At 43.5% G+C, this 21064-nt stretch overlaps 1 pseudogene across 1 annotated transcript in view; it reads right to left on the bottom strand.

The window, feature by feature from the left end:
• Positions 1-17478: 17478 nt before the first annotated feature.
• LOC146835240 (selenoprotein P-like) overlaps positions 17479-21064 on the bottom strand; it is a 47819-nt pseudogene continuing 44233 nt past the window's right edge. Inside the window, exon 5 of the transcript XR_014960697.1 lies at positions 17479-19776. The product of XR_014960697.1 is annotated as a selenoprotein P-like (transcript). The remainder of the gene's footprint in view (positions 19777-21064) is intronic.

The following is a 21064-nucleotide window of genomic DNA, read 5'->3' as shown; positions in this document are numbered from 1 at the left end:
ATAGACACAGGGCAGATGCAGGTGCTTTTGTGTTTTTGCACGCTGACAGACACTGAGCAGATGACAATAAGGCATAATGTGATTTTTCAGTTTCAAACTTTCTCTAATGCAATGGCTGATGAATTCCCAAGTTATACAGAACATGTAATACACAAGAAACAAATGTGATCAAATGGTACATACAGAAAGAAACTGCAGTTTTGCATGAACAGTTGGTGCAGATCCCAGTAGAAAGTCCAGGGGCGGTGTTTGAGGTGCCTGAGGTACAGGATTCCCCAGTAAAGTGGAACAGAAAAATGTTGCAAATATTATTCCAAAGCGCAGCTACTGTGTATCATGTAGATGCTCATTGTTCACTAAACAGAAACTCTGAATCCCTCACAGATGAAAATGCTAAAATCTTGGAGGCAGAGGTGGTGACACACGATTCAGATTTGGTGTGCATGACTAAGTGCGAGCACCGAGGAGAGAAGGACCCTATCAAAAGGTGGGCAGAGAAAGAAGGGATGCATATGCTCTTAGTCTTACTTAGAACTGTGATTCCTATGTGTCAGTATGCACAGCACAGACCAGTCCAACAGGTGGTGAGGGGTCAGTTGGAGAAAGGAAAATTACCAGAGTAGATAGAACAGATGGATTGCCTTGGGCTCATGCCAAATGATCAAGGGTATACGTATTCAGCAGTGTGTGGAGAGATAGTCAGGAAGGGAACTGTGAAAGGGAAAGGAGAGTTTGATCCCAATACCAAGAATTCAGAGGCCATAGAGTGGGTAGAATTCTCAGATAAATTCCCCAGAGCCAGCAGAGAACCGTGCAGACAGAAATGATAATATTGTGCCATCAGACCCAAAACTGAAAAAATGAACGTGTCCTTTTTGAAAAATGTTTTTTTTGCAAGAGGAGTGATGCTTGTTTCTTTTCCAGATCATACTGCGACGTGTTGGTGTACCTGATATCCCTGTCCTGCGTGTAGGTGCCTTTGTCTGAGTGGGCCTGTGAGGGTGTAAGATCCACCAACCCTGGAGTGATCACCAGCCAGCACGGACCGACATAGTTGCTGAGATGGACTTCCTAGCCAGTGATAACGAACTGATGTTGTGAAAGTGAAGGAAACTGTTAAAAGATGTACTTTCAAAGCAAGAAGGCTGTGTATCTTTCACACAGAAGAACATTTTTCAATTAAAACCAGAGGAGCAGATTTACAAGCCCCATTGCGCCACTTTTGCGTCACTTTTAACATGGGAAAAGTGACGTAAAAGTGGCACAAGGGGCTTGTAAATCTGCCCCAGAGTTGCCAGAGAAGTTGTTCAGTTTGATGAAGAGATTGTGAAATTCCTTTAATTTTAAGCAAAATATAAGTTTGGCTGCTTCAATAGTCGAAGTTCTAGAATTAGCCATTTATAACACTAGGAGCACAATGAGTTAACATGTTTGTTTCTTTTTGTGCATTCATTTTGTGTATTCATCAAACATTTATTCTTGATGCTGAGTTATTATCAGATATGCATGAGCTATTTTAAGTGAAGTATTATGTTACATGCTTTTATAATGTCACTGTTTTAACATGTTTTTCATTTTAGATTCGTGCTTTCTCTTAAGAAGTTCATTTTTTGATATATGTATGTTATGATAGTCAAAGGTCATATGGTGGAATGTAGGGTTAGAGGCACTCCTATGGTTTGACATTGTGTGATGACCTTTGTCTACCATGATTTTAATTGACTTTGGTCAATAGCCTAAATGTATGTCCTGCATATGCCTTTTTTACCTTGAAGATTTCGTAGTTTTAAAGTGGGAGCTGTCACAGAGTAGAACAGCTTGCCAAGAACAGAACGTGTGGCATGTGCATTTGAAAGCATGGGAGAGAGAGAGAGATGTGGAATGCACTTTTTGGTCCCGAAGTGCAGTGTTATGAGCAGTGGTGCTCAAATATGCATTGTGTTGTACACTGAGAGATGAAGTGCATGATGCTACAGGCAGTGGTGCACAAATGTGCACTGCGTTGTACATTGTGCCGTTTTATGAAGTTCTTACTATTGACTTTGACATGGCCTCATGTCATCCTGAATTCTGACTCTGTCTTCCACAGACAGGCCCACAGAGTGCTCAAGTTGTTTGGGTAAGTCACGTTCAAGGTTTCTTTGTTTTTGGAGAGATTGTTGAATGTACCAGAGTCTTTCGTAAGCTTCGTTAAGATAAAGGCTGGAACATGTGAGAATGTAGAGGGAACGTGGGAGCTCCTTGTGCTCTGGAATGCTTGCATGGAAGGGGACCAATTCCAGTAAGTTTCCTTGGTGCAGAGGGAAGGTCTCTCGAACCTTCTAGTGTGTTTTGAGACTATAAAGATGAAGATTGTTTGTTTTCATTCCACAGTGGGAACTACTGTAATAGGAACCCTATGATGTGTTATGATACATGCGTGCTGATAATACTCAAGATCCTTTGTTGTTGATGCCATAACTTTTCAAGTGCCTCAGGAGGGGGGAGGTCAAGGGGGGGGGGGGGTTGTTTGCTCTCAGGAGCTGCTGTTTATGTTCCGACCACATATTTCTGCTGCTTTTCATACTTAAAAAAGCTTGCAATGATCCATGCTATGTTGATTCTGATGGCTCCCCATTGGAGCAGGTGTACTTTAATGGCAAGCTATGTAATAAACAAATTTTTTTTTTTTTTTAAATGAGGATTCTTGGCTGAGAAACCAGTATTTTGGGAATCCGAAATAGGGATAGATGCGTCTACTTCGGTACAGCGGAACCCTGGTTGCTGAGACTGGCTGTGAATCCCCCAGTCTGGAGTGGGCTAAGATGCAGTGTTTGCATCAGGTAATTTGTTTTTAGGTCTCGCCTATGCAGCGCGCATGCACTGCTCTAGGAGATGACCTTTAGCAATCGGTCTGCTCCTTTTCAAGTAAGCACACTCGTGCTTGTGCTGGCATCCACTTTGCGGGAGGGAGCAGCGGCGCGCATGCTAATTGAAAACATATGGCTCTCGCGCCGCCGCTGCTCGCTCCCACAATGCGGAGGCCAGCACAAGCACGAGTGTTTCAAAACAGCTGCTGCTTGTTGCTTCTAGTTCCTCTCCTTTCCCCTTTTAGGCCCTCTCCCTGTTCGCCCACTCAGGTGGTTCATCTAGTTTGAACGTTGTTGGTGGTATCTTTCTGCGAGTTTCGGCTTATACGGGACGTGGTTTGATAGAAATGTTTTTCAGGTTGTTGGTTTAGTTTAGCTTAGTTTTTGCAGCGTGTTTTTCGAGAGTGAAAGTTTTATAATGCAGGACTGTTCTATCTGCGCTGGTTACATTTTTGAGCAGTGCTGAGGGTTATTTTTTTTAGTAGCAGTGGTTGCTTCGTTCTTTTATAAAATACCGTTTTTATGATGTTTCGTAGGTTGCTTCTCCTTCTGTCTTTTCTAACCGCACCTAATAATATACTTCCTGGATGTATTTTTATGATGGTTTATATTATGGATCTTATGATTAGCATTGAATCAGTTGAGAAAGTTTAGGGTTTGCATTTGTGGGTATTCGCTGTATTTTTGTAGCTGTATGATGCATTTACTAGGTAAGTTGTGTGCTGTTGCGTTTCTTGCAGGCGTTGCGTTGTTTTGACTTACAATATTGTTTTGTCGGGTTCCTTTGTTTTTGAGGTGCTGCACATGTTGTTGCTTGTTTTTCTTATATATTTTCTGTAGTGAAGAGCGTCATCCATTTAAAGGCAGTAGCTTTCTCCAGAACTTAATAGGATGGCGCTCTTCGCTGTAAGTAAAATGTACACCTGTCCTCTTAATAGTTCAGCACCATTCTTTTTTTGTGGCAGAACCAGTGTAGAAGTTCTGGGGCTAGGAGTATTGGCGATCATCTCCCTGCCAGACTGGCAGTGCCAGTATGTATCAAGGTAGAACAGCCTGGAATCTTCGTTTTGACGCTCTTCATCCCACCCCTATATTGCAATCCTGGAAGTCAGCCGTTCTCGGACGAGCTGTCTTTCCCTTTTGGTTCAGCCGAAGTTTCACACTGAGGGAGAATAGCCTCAGGGGGATTATCGGGTTCACTTCTTCTTTTGGCTCATAATAATTTCCAAAATAACAGAAATTGTAGAACAAACTCTGTCTCGAGTAAGCAGGCTATCTCTCTGGGTAGGTTTTCTCTAGACAGACTGTTTCGTGAGCCATGAATGAATGTGTTTACGAGCTGGTTGATTGTGAGAGACGATGCAGATACAGGCACACTAACTCCTACATGACTAGGCTCATTCTTGTGACCAGTCATGGCTGGCGCTGTTACAGTTAAGTTGGCTCTTGTGACAGTCATGAGGCTGTTACAAGCATTCTGGCTCTTGTGACGGTCCTTGTGACTATAGGGACTGGCCACGTCATTGACTCTGTTAGACACAGATTGGCTCTCCTATTCTTGGCTGCTGAATTTCAGTTCTGTGCCTGATCAGGACAGTCTCCCCACCCCCCCAGTTGCCCCCTGTAAAAATTATTTACCTAATTTTTTTATTAGAGTTGTTTATACACCGTTAAGTACTTGCAAGTCAACACAGATGCTTTTGATTTTGGGTATTACAAAGAGTATTTTAGCTTCACTTAGTAATCTCTCCATGTCCTCTGATGGAAAAGTAGTTTATGACCATCCCTAAGAGATAACCAACTTCCCTGCCTGTGAATCTCCCGATTTGATTTCTCCCTCCCAGCTTATGTGAAGTTAGTATGCGATCTGTGTATAGGTACACATGCCTAGCATTCATCAAGCACTTTGTAGTGGTTTCATAGTCCTTTGCGTCAGTACTAGAAGTGTCTAATTTTATGTTAGCTGCTTGTGGGGCACTTCTACTCTTTTCTGTGGCTGCTTCAAAAGCAGAGGTGCAGGGGGAGGATATTGGGGTAAGTTTGAAAGAAACCACTGGACAGTATGGATCATTGGAGAGGGAAGTGGGAGAAGCTTTGTGAACATAATGGGCTCACCCAGCTACAGCTGCTGACTAGATAGCTAGGTATCCCAGTTCGAGTCTCGGCTGTGCCACGCAACATCCTGAGATTCTATGCAAATCACTTAATCCATCAGGGCGATAAATTATTATATAAATATGCTGCAAGTGTAAAAGGCAAAGCTTTATGAAAATATAGTTCCACCAAAGCAGATGTGATCAGTATTTCGGCAGAAATTGTTCTATAAATGTGCTGCAAGAGTAAAAGGCAAAGCTTTATGAAAATCTAATTCCAAAGCAGATGTGAACAGTATTTTGGCAGAAATTGTTATATAAATGTTCTGGGAGAGTAAAAGGCAAAACTTTATGAAAATATAGTTCCACCAAAGCGGATGTGAACAGTGTTTCGGAGGGAAACTAAGAGAAGCAGATGAGGAACAAGCATTGGTAAATGCAGGAAAATATGCTACAGCCAACAGAAATGGAGGAAAGGTAAGTGGCATGCACAGGAACCAATGAGAAGCCAGAAAAGACAGGAGGTAGGATGTAAGTCCCTTTGAAGTTTATATTTAAAAAATAGATTTCTCAAGCACAGCGCAAGCGCTGTGCAGGTGAAACCTAAAAATGGAGATGGATTAAGCATCGTAGATGAGAAGAATTGGCGTAACGGAGTAAGAAATACAACTATTAGATGAGATGACATCGATTGGAACCCCAGCATCTTTTGACTTTGACTTAGTCATTGCTTTTCTCAGTAGAGTCTGGAAACAGTCACGTGCCGTTTCTTTTCCCTCCCGCGACTGCATAGAAATACTGCTGATTCCAGTGCATCAACGCACCATTGCCTCTCTCGGGTATGTTAACTCTGCTTCGCTAATGTAACAGGTGACACGGAGAAGCAGCACAATGGTTTCCCCAGGATTTATTTAGAACACTATTTTATTACATTTATTTCCTGAGGCACCTAAAACTATTGAAGCATAGACTTGGCGTAGTACGTCATTAGTACATACATAGGGCTTTCTACAGGTATTGACAATAGTAAGAAATAAAAAAAACCTGTGTGAAAATTAAGAAATTGTTCTTTATTGAACATAGATTTTTGCACTTTTATTGACAGTACTTGCTGTAAGGGATGTGTATGTGCTACTGATGCTCTAGTCTAAGACCTTCATTAAGAGCAGTCTAGATTACTCGCCGTTAAGTCCACCCCAGAGGTACCTGTGCCAAGGGCATCGACTGAGCTTTAAATGAGAAGGGATTAAGTACCTGCACTTCTCTGCAGATTTTTTCCCCCCAGAGTTTTATATAGCTCGAACTTGACCCGAAGGTATCGGAGCACTTTACATGAGCACCAGTTGCATTACATAAGGACACCTTCATTCTTGTTAGGCACGGGGAGATTAAGTGATTTGCCCAGAATCACAGGATGTTGAGTGTTGTTGCCGAGACTCTAACCCAATGCCTCAGATTTGAGGTCGACCGCCCTAGCCGTTAGGCTACATGCTCTTTAAAATGGAAGAGTACCGACATACCTCTGTAGCAGTAAGGTACTTGGGGTTAGTGAGTTATTATTAGTAGCCGAGTACTTAATTGTGCCATTTTGACTTGGAAGCACATTACGTTGATATATGCGTATTGGGTTTGCATAACGTACCGATTTGAAGGTCCATGAGAAGAGTACAGTAGACGAGTGTGGACTAGTTCTTTCCAATGCAGTCATTAGTTTTTTTTTATTTTTTATAATTCTTTTTATTGAAAACAAGCATCGGTTTATATAAACAATACAGAGGACACCGAAAGATTTTTTTTTTTTTGGCTGACTCTTGGGACCAAATACACTGTGTTGCCATATTATTTGAAGCAAACTCATACATGACAAAAAAATAGGAGTTTTGTTTGGAATCAACGTCTTTTTCTTTGTTTTCAGGAGTTGGTGACAGTTGTGCAACTCGTTCATTAGATATAGTCCCACTAACACAAAAAAATGTATGTTAGTGTGGCATTTTATCAAATGTGTATTGTCTCATTCTTGGATTTTTCCTTTGTATGTAAGGTGGAGAGATCAAAACTTGTGCTGTTGGAAAGGTTTAAAGTCACTAACTCTAGGTGACCAGATTTTGAAAATCAAAAATGAAAGAGAGGCTATATTTTTTTATCAACCGAGGGGTACAGAGTGACCGTGATCATCAACATAGAACCACAGACGAGACACTAAGGCAATGAACAGAAGTCAATTTTTAAACCCAGTTTCATACCCGTTAATTAAACAGCTTTCTGATAACAGCTGCTAAGTAGTCCTGCTTTGGGACACAGAGAAACGCTCCCCCATGCATCACCACAAAACGAGCATATGTTTATTCACAGTACATGTGTTTTTCGTGTCTAAAATGGACACATACACACATTTTAGCGCTGTATGCTGTGTTTGCCTTTGTCTCTTAATTTCCTGTAACGTGTGGGCAGGCACACTCGCATCACCATTATATCTCTAACTATTACAAGGGCACTACATGTTCCACCCTCCCTGCTATAGTATAACACATGACCGTAGCAGCTTCTTCGCTCTCTTGTGGCCTGTACAAACCCATCCTGGCTTGATTGGCGGCTCTCACTCCCCCGTTTACTAGTGGCATGTGAAGCATCAGTAGATGTTGTAGCACCCCTAATAATGTGCTGCATGGGCAAAAACGTACAAGGTCCCAAAGGCAAGACCTATTGGCCATGCCAATGCTTGTTGATTAGTGCCATTGTGATGTGTGGCCAGTTTTCTTTGTGATGTGTGAGTGAGTCGGAGTGCACATCCAAAGTAATCATGTGATGTATTTAGTGTATAAATCTTTCTGATTTCTTGCAGGACGTCCAGTATTAACCCGTTAACCGCGGCTTAAAATCTGCCACGGTGCGGGTGAAATCGAGCACAGGCGGGGCCGCGTCGGCCAACGGACATGCGCAGCACTACGGAGGTAATGCTCGCGACAGTCGTTGGCCGACGCACGCATCGAAGGGGTTAAATGCTGCTTGTTAATTATTATTATCCGTGCATTTAACAGTTGCATTTGCCAAGTGCGTTATTATTGCTTGCATACACATATATATCTCTATATACATTTGAATGTTACTCATCTGACATCTGGGAAAGCCTTTCTGGTAGGGAGCATTGTATAAGTAAAACCCCAAGCCTTATTCTGAAAAGAGAGTCTTTGATGTGTTTCATTTTATAAAGTGAAACCCCTTTCTAGGGTGATGTTGTGTTATATGTCTCTTGCTTCATTGTGTTCGAGCCATTGTGTGGGAGTAGTATTTTGGGAGGGAGAATCAAGACAACGACGCACTTAGTGATGAAGCAGGTGTCACAGCTCCCAGGCGTCCCACATCAATCAATCAGTAAGGGATTTGTGAAGCGTACTACTCACCTGTGAAGCGCTGGAGGGAGGGGTGCTCCGTCTCATCCAAAGAGCCAGGACTTGAGGCTCTTCCTGAATGCTTGCAGTGTGGGGGTTCGTCTGATGCTGAGGGGAATTTTTTTTTTTTTTGCAGAGTTTTATATAGCGCGAACTTGACCCGAATCCAATCAGGTATCAGAGCGTTTTACATAGCACCAGTTAAGTTACATGAGGACACACATTCATTTTTGTTGTTGTTAGGCACAGGGAGATTAAGTGATTTACCCAGAATCACAGGATGTTTAGCGTCATTACCGAGACTCGAACCCAGTTCCCCAGGTCTGAGGTCGAGTGCCCTAGCCGTTAGGCCAACTCGTTCCAGGTCTTGGCCGCGATGTAGGAGAAGGCTCTTCCTCCCGTGCTGGCTCTGCAGATGTGAGGGACTTTGGCCATTACTCCTCCACGACCATCTGATGTGTCAATTGACAGGACAATGACGTTCCTCACGCTTCATCCTCACGCTACTTCCTCATGGTAGTAATGGTCCAAACAGACACCCCGGTAAGAACTACTAATAATGTTGCTCAACACCACAATCAAACATACAAGGAGATGGGCACTGCGCATACGCTTCGAATAGTTCTCATACACTGTACTTGTGCGAATACAGCTTCAGGCTTCACTCTTCACCAGAAAATGTTGAACCCTAACTACGGGTGGCCTCAAATGTGGGTTCACGAAGGTTCAAGTCACTCGTCGCCATTTTTGCAATGATGGATCCACGCAGGACCTCAATAACAGTGCAAGAACAGAGATGGGCTTCCACCTCTTTCCAGCTCCCGTCTCCTCTGTTCCCAGTGACCTCATAGCATTCTATAAGCTCGGAAGAGACTCGAGCCCCAGAACACTGACAAGCTCACACAATATAACAAGACGCACAGCCCTGGTTTGCACTTCTCTGAGCTCTTAGCATTTTTCGCAGCTAGAAGTCTCTGCCAACAGGAGGTCACTCACATTGCATCACATTCACAGTGGGGCTGGGGGTCATTCACGTGTTACTCGGTACGTATCTAATCAGCCAAATAGCCATATTGTTCTTTATTGCTTATATTTCTAACCGCTGTTGGATTTTTAACCAATCTTCCAGACATTATGGGGCATATTTACAAGCTGGCGATAAAAAATTATTGCCGCTTTTGCGGCAATAATTTTCGGCCGAAAAGCGGTGATAATTTTATCGTCTAATTAGCAAGGCCACGCTAACGCGTGAAACCTTGCATTAGCGTCGGGATTCCTAACGCCCAGCTTTGCATCTCTAATGAGATGCAAAGTGGGCGTTCCGGACCTGACACGACAAGAGAAATGTCGCTAAGCGACATTTCTCCTATCATCAAGCCCCACGCTATGAAGCATAGCGGCAGGAAAAGTAGCGATAACCCCTGTTATCGCTACTTTCCTTACCCCTGCTTCAGGACTGACTTAGCCATGATATCCTACGGAAGGTGGATATTATGGCTAAGTTTGTGAGTCCTTATCAGCAAGCTAACGCCACACTACGTGAGATTATCGCTGGGTTTCCAGCGATTATCTCACGTTAGGCAGTTAGCGTGAGGATTTGTATCGCTTTTGAGATAAGCGTTGCTAATAGCACGCTATCTCAGCAATAAAAATCCACGCTAGCCGGCGATAATTACCCTAGCGCTAAGTGCGCTTAGTGATAATTATCGCCGGTTGTTGCTGATATGCCCCTATATTTTTAACGCACTCGTCTTGATTTACGTGAGAACTTTAGGGTTCACACAAGTCCCTGCTATTGCACCCATAATCCATTGCAATATTCCTGAAGAATTGTGACTTGTATGAGTGACCTACTTGATGTTACATTGTTAAAAAAGCGAATCAGTGGGCATATTATCTAGACCAGCGTTGAAATTATCACCAGAACATGGGCTTCTATTTGAATTCTCTGCGGCATATTATCAAGCCCATTATCGCCGCTTTAGCAGCAGTTTTCTGCTGCTAAAGCGGCGATAATTTCAACGCTGGTCTAGATAATATGCCCCGAAGTTCTGACAATGAATGCCACTGCCCTCATTTATTTGCATGTATTTACAACAGCTGCCATTTGACGACATGTGCAGTGTGTCTGTGTCATATCACAGTTTCTCTCTGATTTAGTTGCCTATCATTCTCACTGTATGATGATTAATAAACCCCCCTCATGATAGGCAGTGAGTAGCCCTCTTAATAATCTGCAGCGTGTTCTTGTTCTTAGCAGATTAGCAGTATCACTAGTGTAGTGTTTCCAGTTCTGATGGTGAATAGAACAGCAGTACCATGATTTATCTTTGCAGAGCGCCTCTGGTGTCCTTAGCTCTCTGATTTATCTACATGTAGGTGGTTCTAATATTGAGCAGTAACACAGAATCATAAGATATTTGTGAGTTGCTTTCTAGCCTTGCACGGGCATCAATAATTTATTTATGGCCTGAGTTCTAGTGATGAATAGGTCAACATCAATGTAGATGTATAATAGAACCTAGTTTAGAAATGAAAGGTGCATTTAAAAGGGGGGCTCTCTCGGGAGCCATGTAATAGGAAGAGGTGGGGCGCCGCGGCCAGGGCGACTGACTCCGGAATCTGGGGATCACGGTTCGATCCCCGGCGCCGGCGGCAGATTAGCCCAGCACCATGTGACTCTGGGCAATAGCTTGCTTAATCTTCCCGACGGTCCCCAGCGCCTAGAGACCCTTACGGGTGATTGTTCGCGCTTTACAAATGTGGATTATTATTATTATTATTATACCTCTGGGCACGCCTAACTTCTAGTGAGCAGGGAGCCTTTAAACATCCAGTGTATTGGGGCGCTTGCATTTACATCATCTGTGGGTCACAGGGTTGAAAACCAGTGGGGCTTACACAGCCTTTCATTCTTAGGTCAGCAAAAGGAATACCAATGAGTTGTGTAATGCGAACACCTGCTAATTCAAAAGCTACAAAAGAACTCTGGGGCATATCAGCAGCAGACGGCGATAAATATCGCAAAGCACGTTTAGCGCTTGAATATTTATCGCCACCTATCGCTGGAATTTATCGTCTGGATAATGCGTTATCAACAACGCGTTTCTCCAGAGCAATAAATAATCCATCAAAAGCAGAGTTACGCGGGAATATCGCTGGAAATCCAGCGGTATTCCCGTGGCGTTAGGGAGATTTACGATGATAGGGAGATGTGGATTCAGCCACTGAATCCACCTTCCATGTCAAAGATAGGGTAGTCATAAAAAAGCAGACGTACAAAACCGGCGATAACAGCGGTTAGCGCTGTTTTTAATATCGCTATGGGTGTCCTGGGCCGTATTGTAAATACGGAGAGGGACAGTTAGCGACCATTTCCCATTAGTTTTTGCAGGGAACGCCTACTTTGCATCTCATTAGAGATGCAAAGCGAGGCGTGAACAAAACAGGAGCTGAATCAAGGAAACACGCGCTAGCGTGTCATTGTAAATAATGCAATATAATTATCGCCGCTTTTCGTACAAGAACGGGCTCTAAAGCGGCGATAATTATATCGCCAGCCCTTGTTGATATGCCCCAACATCTTTCTATGCCATTTTTAACGGTATATCCCACGTTCTGCATTTTTTTCCCTTCAATTTTGGGACACCAGAATTCTGGGTTTCACATCCAATCCTAGGAGTAAAAACTACATATACATCTTGAGGACACAATCGTTGCCCAAGTGCTTAGGTTTGGGCCTAGGGAAGAAGTACATGTCTATCTAACTTAAAAGGCTCCAGTAACATCCAAGTCCTTTTCGGGAAGGTAGGCTTCTGAGCCCCAGTTGCCAGGATTCTGCTTCAACAAAGTAATGCCTCCACTACAGCCTTAGGAGCATGTGATATTTATAACAAAGTTTAGTCTATCATTTCTCTAGGCACTACTTTTGCGTGCGAAAAAAGTTCAAGAAAATATTCTCGTTCCTTGCCATGATGTGCTACGAAAGGCCCAGCACACTCGTTGCACCTTCAGTATTAGACAGGAACATCCATATACAGAGTTAAGTGCATCGCTATAAACTTGTCCAACCACGTGCCGGTTTGTGGCCATACACCAGTTTGGTTGTGGCGTGACCTTTGGTTGGGCTTCTTTCCTGCTGTGAGTTTTGGTGCAGTATCATGAATGATGATGCTGGTAAACTTGGAGCAAATTTAATGGAAGCTCCCACTATTGTCGACTACTCTTTAAGAATCCAGCGCTATAGGGTGCATATTAGTGTCAAGGCTTATTTGTTGAAAAAGGAATATGCTACTTACCAGTATGCATCTGTTCTTGGCATATAGAGCTGCAGAGCCACACACTTAGGATAGTAGATCGCCATCTGGTGCTGGGCTCGGATGCTTGCAGGTTGTTGTTGTCTTCGGAAGAAGTCTTTGGTCAGGAGATAGGTGACTCCTCCCTTGGACTACAGTGCGCATGGGCATCAACTGCATCCTCAGATTGTTTTTCGCCATGATGGGAAATGATGGAGTTTGTAGAAAAGAGAGAGATGTCCATGTGTAATGTCTAAGTAAGACGATGCTGGAACAGATACAGGTCCCGGGGAGGTGGGTGGGCGTGTGTGGCTCTGCAGCTCTACATGCCAAGAACAGATGCATACTGGTAAGTAGCATATTCCGTTCGAGGCATATGAGCTGCAGATCACACACTTAGGATAGACTATATAGCAGTGTCTCCCCTAGCGGTGGTCACCTGTATCGGTTGCAGCAGTTTGAAATAAAGTTTTAAGGACAGCCTGACCCACAGAAGCTTGTTGCTTTGCTTGCACGTCAACACAATAGTGTTTAGTGAAGGTGTGTGTTGTAGACCATGTGGCTGCCTTACAAATATCTTCTAAGGGAATGTTTCCTAAGAATGCCATGGAAGCCCCTATTTTGAGTGTGGAATGCGCTCTAGGGGGAACTGTCAGTGTGCGTTTAGCATTGTGGTAGCATATTTGGATACATTTAACTATCCACCTGGCTATCCCAGATTTGGAAATGGGGTTGCCTTTATGTGGTGGAGAGAACGCAACAAACAATTGTTTTGTTTTGGGGAATTATTTGGTTCTGTCAATGTAGTAAAGCAGGGCTCTTTTAACGTCTAAGGTATGAAGAGCTCTTTCAGCTACCGAGTCCGGATTTGGGAAGAACACTGGTAGCTCTACTGATTGGTTAAGATGGAAAGGAGATATGACTTTTGGCAGGAATTTAGGATTTGTTCTAAGAACCACTTTGCTACGGTGTAGTTGTAGGAATGGTTCTTGTATGGTTAAAGCCTGGATCTCACTTACCCTTCTAAGGGATGTGGTAGCAATAAGGAAAGCCATTTTCCATGTGAGGAACTGTAGTTCGCAATTATGCAGAGGTTCAAATGGGGGTCCCATGAGCCTTGTAAGAACAATGTTTAGATTCCACACTGGAGAGGGTGGTAATCTGGGAGGAATAATTCTCTTAAGGCCTTCCATGAAGGCTTTGATCGCAGGTACTTTAAATAATGACAAGTGTTGTCGATTTTGTAAGTAGGCTGCTAATGCTGCTAGGTGGAGACGTATGGATGAGTACGCTAAATTACATCTTTGCAAGTGTAGTAGGTAGGAAATGATGTTCTGGATGGAGGCATCCAGTGGGTGTATATCATTGTTAGTGCAGTAAATGGCAAGTCTTTTCCATTTTGCAGCGTAGCAGGCTCTAGTGGTAGGTCGTCTGGCCTCTTTTATAATATTCATGCAGTCTGGTGGTAGGTTGAGGTAACCGAACTGTAGGACTTCAGGAGCCAGATCGCTAGATTCAGTTGACCTGGATCTGGATGTCTTATTTCTCCATGGTTCTGGGTTATTAGGGACGGGGAGAGATGCAGTTTTTGGTGTGGAACTAGAGAGAGTTCCAGCAGTGTTGTGAACCAGGGCTGACGTGCCTATGTGGGAGCTACTAGGATCAGCTTGAGAGACTGTTGCCTGAGCTTGCGTACCACGAATGGAATGAGTGGGAGAGGCAGAAAAGTGTACGCAAATCTGCCTTACCAATTCATCCATATCGCATTGCCCTTCGTCTGTGGGTGGGGAAACCTGGCAGCGAAGGTTGGGCATTTTGCGTTTTCGTGTGTGGCGAACAGATCTATGTCTGGTTGGCCCCATTTTTGGAAAAAGGGGAGTAGGACTTGTGGATGTAATTCCCATTCGTGGATCTGTTGAGTCTGTTGACTCAACAGGTCGGCAATCCGATTTTGAACTCCTGGAAGGTGTTCTGCAAGCAGGTATATGTTCTGGGGAATGGCCCATCTCCAAATGTTCTGTGCGAGCTGGGACAGCTGGAGAGAATGTGTGCCTCCTTCTTTTTGTATATAATACATGGCTGTCATGTTGTCCGTCCGGATGAGTAGATTTTGTTCTGGAGATGTAATTGGAATGGTTTTAGTGCTAGGAATACTGCCAGCAGTTCCAGGTAATTGATATGGAGCACTTTCTGTTGAGTGGTCCATTTGCCCTGAGTGGTGTGTCCTAGAAGATGGGCTCCCCATCCCGTGAGAGATGCGTCGGTTGTCAGCACTATTTGTGGAAGAGGCTCTAAGAACGGCCGCCCTTTGGACAGGTTTATTGTGTTCCACCATTTTAGAAAACGATGTGAGCGGCTGTCCACCAACACCAGATCTGTTAGTTGTCCATGAGCCTGATTCCACTGATGTGTTAGACACTCTTGCAAGGGACGCATTTGAAGTCTTGCATAAGGCACAATGAAGATGCATGACGCCTTCATGCCTATCAGTTGCATGAACACTCTTGCTGGAAGAGAGTGTTGGGTTTTAAATTTTGCGATGAGAGCTTTTATATTGGCTATCCTGGCTGGGCTGGGATATGCTAAGGCTTTGGAGGTATTTATGGTGGCTCCCAGATATTGATGTATGTGGGAGGGTTGGAGATGAGATTTGGGATAGTTTATTGTGAATCCCGAGTTGTGTAAGATTTGAATAGTTTGAGAGTGTGTAGAACGCATTTGTTGAACGAGTTGGCTTTTATTAGCCAATCGTCTAAATATGGGAACACATGACTTTGTTGTCTTCTGAGATGCGCTGCTACTACTGCGTGAATTCGATGTCGAGGAAAGGTGCTTCGATGTAGATGTAGAAGTTTTTTCGCTTCGAAAAGCTTGTTTTTGAGATTTTCAACCGGAGTTGGAAAGTTACAACCGAACCCAATGGCGGAAAAAAACGATCTGAGGATGGAGTTGATGCCCATGCGCACTTTAGTCCAAGGGAGGAGTCACCTATCTCGTGACCAAAGACTTCTTCCGAAGACAACAACAACCTGCAGGTATCCGAGCCCAACACCAGATGGCGATCTACTAACCTAAGTGTGTGATCTGCAGCTCATATGCCTCGAACATACACTTTTTGAATTTGAAACATAATTTATCATATTTTCATTAAATAGCATGGAAGCCCATCCATGGGTGTGTGTGGTCCTTACCAGTGGCACGTGCAGTAACAAAAGATGTTGTAGCACACAGGCTAATGTGCTGCATATTTCCACTTCACAACTTTTCGCCACACCATTCCACTCCACACAATTCCACAACAAACAATTCTTTTGTGCCCGGACTCAGTTTTAATATGATGCCTGCTCAGGCAAAAGATTGATAATAAAGCTACTTTCATCTTTGAGTTCAATGACTTGTGAAAACAGGTGTGGTGAGTCAACCAATAAGTAGGGAGAGCAGAGTGAGAGCCACGCCAAAGGTAGGCTCTGGCTTTAAGATTCCACGCATGAGCCGAGCCCTGAAAATATCTTGCATGCAAATAATGCAGCAGACATCATGTCGGATTATTGATATGGTGTGTTCAGAATTGTGTATTTCAGACAGAGGAGTTTCACTTTAGTACATCAGATTATTTCAAATGTATTTATTAAAAGTAGGAGTTTTTAAACATGAACTGAGAAACATTTCTGACACCACACTTGTAACTATGCTATTTGTGAACTAAGAGGCAAGTCAGTTGTCATGTGCATCCTATATGTAAACTAGAGCCCAAATTTGCAAACATTTCATATAATGCAGGGCAGCATTTGAAGTTGCTGTGCTGCGTGAAAAGGAGAGCAGAACTGCACCATATTGTCAAAGAAATGGTGCAGTTCTGCTCTCTGCTTGCACTGGTGCGCTTTGGGCTGCCTAGCACCAACACAAGCACCCTTGTTCCTTACTTCAAAGGTGCCTGCGTTCTGGCCAGGATAGTTTTTGTGCATGAAGGGGTACTTCTGGGCACAAAAAGTAGCCTTGGAGCTTTTTTCCTCCTTGTATGTGTGCTGTAGAATGCAATGGGGGTAATAAGAGTGATTTCCCTACCCCCTAGCATGGATATTCACACTTTTTTCGTGAAACATGCAGAAGTCTCTCTGATATTTTCATGGATGCCTCTGGGAGCCTTTAGTTAAATACTGAGTAAAAAGCTCTTTCCAATGCTACTGCTGGGTCAGCCTCTTCCACAATATTTACTGGAGCCATACATTCTCACTGAGAAGCCGTGAGCAGTACATTGTGGGAAGGAATGTGTATAAAGCTCAAGACAACTGGCAAATTGAATTGTTTTTTAGATGTTGTCTCATAAGCATAACATTTGTTGGATTTGAGTTTTATGAGGGCATTTAATTATTTTTTTTAACAGCAACTTTACATAACATTTTGCCCTTGCACTCACATGATGCAAAATATAGCATTTATTTAGTATTCTTACAAAAGACCCCTGAGTGCTCACAAAGGTGCGCGGTGCTGTGAACAAAAGTCGCTCTCTGAACATGATCAAAAGGCTGCCATTTGTGCCGTCTTCACCAGATTTAGGGCTTTATTGAGAGTTCAGCGGATGGGTTACTCCATCACAAACGTGAAGGTTATCGCGTCCGCCACATAACAAGTGCCATTGTAACATGGAGGACAGGTTATCTGTCCCATTTGTGATGCAGTTACCCGTCCGCTGAGCTCTAAATCAGGCCCTTAATTTAGTTATTTGTGCGCCCACACATCAAATTAAGCAACGAGAAAACAAACAGCGTAATTAACTACAAGTGAAGGAATTGCCCCTTTCCCTGGAATAGCAGCTCACATTTTGTAGGTGAAACTCACTGAAACTATCCAGCATTGTTCTCTCTTTTAATGAGGTCTTCACACAACAGTTCTCTGAGTATGTTCATCATGTAGAGTAGATAGTTCAGGAAGAAGTTACATATACAGAGAAAAATAGCACATTTGATATCTAACATAAAATATATTCTGTTCATGTTGAGAAAGATGGTTGAAAAATGCTGGAAAATTTGGGAATGTTTCCAGGAAATGCTTTCTGAGGAATTGTTGAGAAGCGTTAAACAATTTGTGACTCCGCTACCCTGTAGCCGTTGGTTCCTCTAACTCACCTCTTACTGTTTGGTTCAGGATTCTCTGCCTCGCCCTGGTCTGAGAGTGACTGCTCTCACCCCTGCCCAACCCTACACGGATTCAACCTGAGCTGACCGGGTCTCCGGTTTGTAGCCCAGGTGTCATAGAGTGCAAGGAGAGGCATGAGGGCGAGCAAAGTCCCCTCAAGAACCCAGAGAGTCAGATTGTCGCACTCTTGAGGGTGTCTGTCAATAGAGCCAGCATAGAGGATCTGGGTTGGGTCTGGTCAACCCTTTCACCAACATTCATTTCAGACTTTGGCTTCCTTCCTAGGATCATCTTAGCCTCATCTTTTTTCTAACCAATAAAATGTGCACAAATTATCATCTCTCTTGAACTCCTCCCATGGTACCATCACTCCTATTGTCATAATATTTTCCTCTATTCCTTCCTCCTTATAGAATTCTGCCTTTCCTTCCTTTTTCACTGTCACCTCGCTATAGGGGATATTTACAAAGAAGTGGCGGAGTGAGGTGTTAGCTGTCATGGCTTAACGACTCACTCCGCCACTTCAGAAACGCAAGGCTGCACCATATTTACAACAATATGGTGCAGCCTTGCGTTTCCCCCTGCGCTGGCGCTACACTTAGCAGGATAGTGCCAACGCAGGCATCCTTGCACCATAGTGCTATGATGTTTGCGTGCAGGGGAGGATTGTTTATGTACAGGAAGGTCTCCCTTTCTGCACATAAACAATCTTGAAATGCCATTTTGTCACTTCTTTGTATGCTGCTTAATGCAGTACACATGGACGTGACAAAATGTAAAAAGAATGTAAGGATTGTTTATGTGCAGGAAGGGTTACCTTCCTGAACATAAACAATCCAAGGCACCACACATGAAAAAAGCAAAAACGAGGAGAAATAAAAAGTTTCTCCTCATTTTGCCAAGTTAAGACCAGGTTTTCCTTGTCTAAATTCTGGCGCTGCCTCCTATGTACGCCCCCTTTGTAAATAGGGGGAAGAATCAAAATGAATGGGTGTTGCAGTGGAACACCCACTGCAAAACCCACTGCCCACCCCTTTCACGCTAAGCATAGTGTGAAAGGGGTCCTTATTTACAAGGCAGCGTTAAGCCACGTTAAGTGTGCTTAACTCTGCCTTGTAAATAGGGCAATTCCCCTATCGCCACGGAAGCGTCACAAAAACTGACGTTCCCGTGGCGATAGGGGCTTGTACATATGCCCCTAAGCTTCTTACCTTACCACTCTCATCTCTTACAGCTCTTTACATCACTCTCTGTCTGTCACATCACAAATTCTTGGCTCTCTCCCGAAACTCTTTTTGGCCATGATGCTTACCTTCATTCTGCAGCACACATTGAAAGAGAAAAATGCCTCGGGAGGATTGTTTTTATGTAGGAAGGTGTCCCTTCCTGCACAAAAACAATCCTGCTTACAATCCAGGCATCCTTGCACCATGGTGCACGAGTGCCTGCGTTGGCGCTAGGCAGCACATTGTGAACCTGTGCTGGGAAAAGGCAGGAGTGCATTAACAATTGTTAGATACAACACAATCCTGCCATTTCTCTGTCACACAGCGCAGCAAGATGACTTGCTGCACTGAGTGACATTTTGAAAAATGTGTCACTAATGTTTGATCTAGTTATGATTTTGGTGCTCATCTCCATGGTGTTGGTGAGTGTGTGCTTTGTGAGTTTGATCATTATTATTGCTACCTAGTGGCTCTTGTTCTTGCTCTTTGTTCAGCTGAAGGTTGTGGTGGTGGTGATGACCATTTTGCTCTTTGTTGTTATTCAGGTGAGGTGAATCAAGTTGGTCTTTACCATGTTGTTTGATTATCTCTTGATTTTGCTCTATGCTAAGTGGCTGCTGGTTGTGGTTCTGGTGCTCATCTTCACCACTGATGTGCAGTTTATGCCTGACTGCATTTTCTCCATGGGGTGACTGATTTTCTTCTTTTGGAGGCATTGTAGTTGGCAGTTGGTCTACCTTCATCCACACAGTTGCATTTTCTGGATAAGATGTTCCATTCCTGGTAACCTGTGATGGGAGTAAAAAATGGAGTATGTTAATAGTTTTTTCCCATTGAGTTGGAGCAGTTCAGATTTTGTGGTGTGACATTTCCTCTACAGACTCATCTCCACAGTGGTGTAACATTAGCGCCTGCAGTCCCTGTGGTGCAAGGGGGGTGCCGGTGCACAATGGGTTGGCATGCGACAACACAGGCACCTTTGCGCTATGGTGCACAGGTGTCTGCGTTGAAGGGGTGATTGTTTTTGTGCAGGAAGGAACACCTTCCTGCACAAAAAAAATCACAAGAGATGTTTTCCCCTTTCTATGTGTGCTGCAGAATTGCAGTCTTTCAAGTAAGGAGCTGCCCCCAGAAACATAGTAGGATAAGGAGGTACAATGGTATAGATCTGAGATATAAATGAGGGTCCCGACTCTCTGTACGATACATGTCTCTATGGACGTTACTGATATGCGGGGTTCTGGGGGAGTGTCATGTCTGTGATTGTTTTGGTTGATAATGTAATACTAGCATCATCAAGACTTGTTGCACTAATGAATATGCATTCATGCAAGGGCCGGTGAGGCCTTGATGTACTAAAAATGTAAATAAAATTTGATATTAAAAACAAAATTCAGTGACGTAGGCCCCAGAAAAGAGGCTAGGGTGGGAATGGAAGACCACTTTTAAGGGGAATATTTACGACTAAAGTGTCGGAGTGCGGCGTTAAGCCAAGAAGGCTAATGCCGTGCTCTGACACTTAAGAAACAAAGGGCTGCGCTGTATTTGCAACAACACCTGACTAGCACCAACACTGGCACTGTTGCACCATAGTGCAAGTGTGCCTGCACTGTGGGAAATTATTGTTTATGTGCTGGAAGGTGTCACTTTCTGCAAATAAGCAATCATAAATTGCTATTGTTAACTTCTATGTGAGCTGCTTGTACAGCACACATAGAAGTTCCAATACATCATTTTTTTAAATGATTGTTAATGTGCAGGAAGGGACAACTTCCTGCACTTAAACAATCATACATGGCAATTTTCTATTTCTATTAACCGTGGGCAAGGAACTACCCACAAACCTTTGGCAAATCAACTTTACTTTTACATGCTAAAACACAATTAACAAATTAACAAAAGTGAACTTTGAAAAACATCAAGCAATGAGAGGTGATGATTTTGTGGTCACCCCTTACCTAAGGGGAGGGCAAGTAGAGGCCGTGAACACAAAGAGCATATCATGCTGAACGATTCGGTGGTGGTCCCATCCTCCTAGGACCACCCCAAGCAAAGTTTTGGGCAAAAATACAATGC

Source organism: Triturus cristatus, chromosome 4_2 (genome assembly GCF_964204655.1).
Source record: "Triturus cristatus chromosome 4_2, aTriCri1.1, whole genome shotgun sequence".
NCBI lineage: Eukaryota > Metazoa > Chordata > Amphibia > Caudata > Salamandridae > Triturus > Triturus cristatus.
Note: the sequence above shows the minus strand (reverse complement) of the source record. Positions and strands in the feature narration are given on the sequence as shown.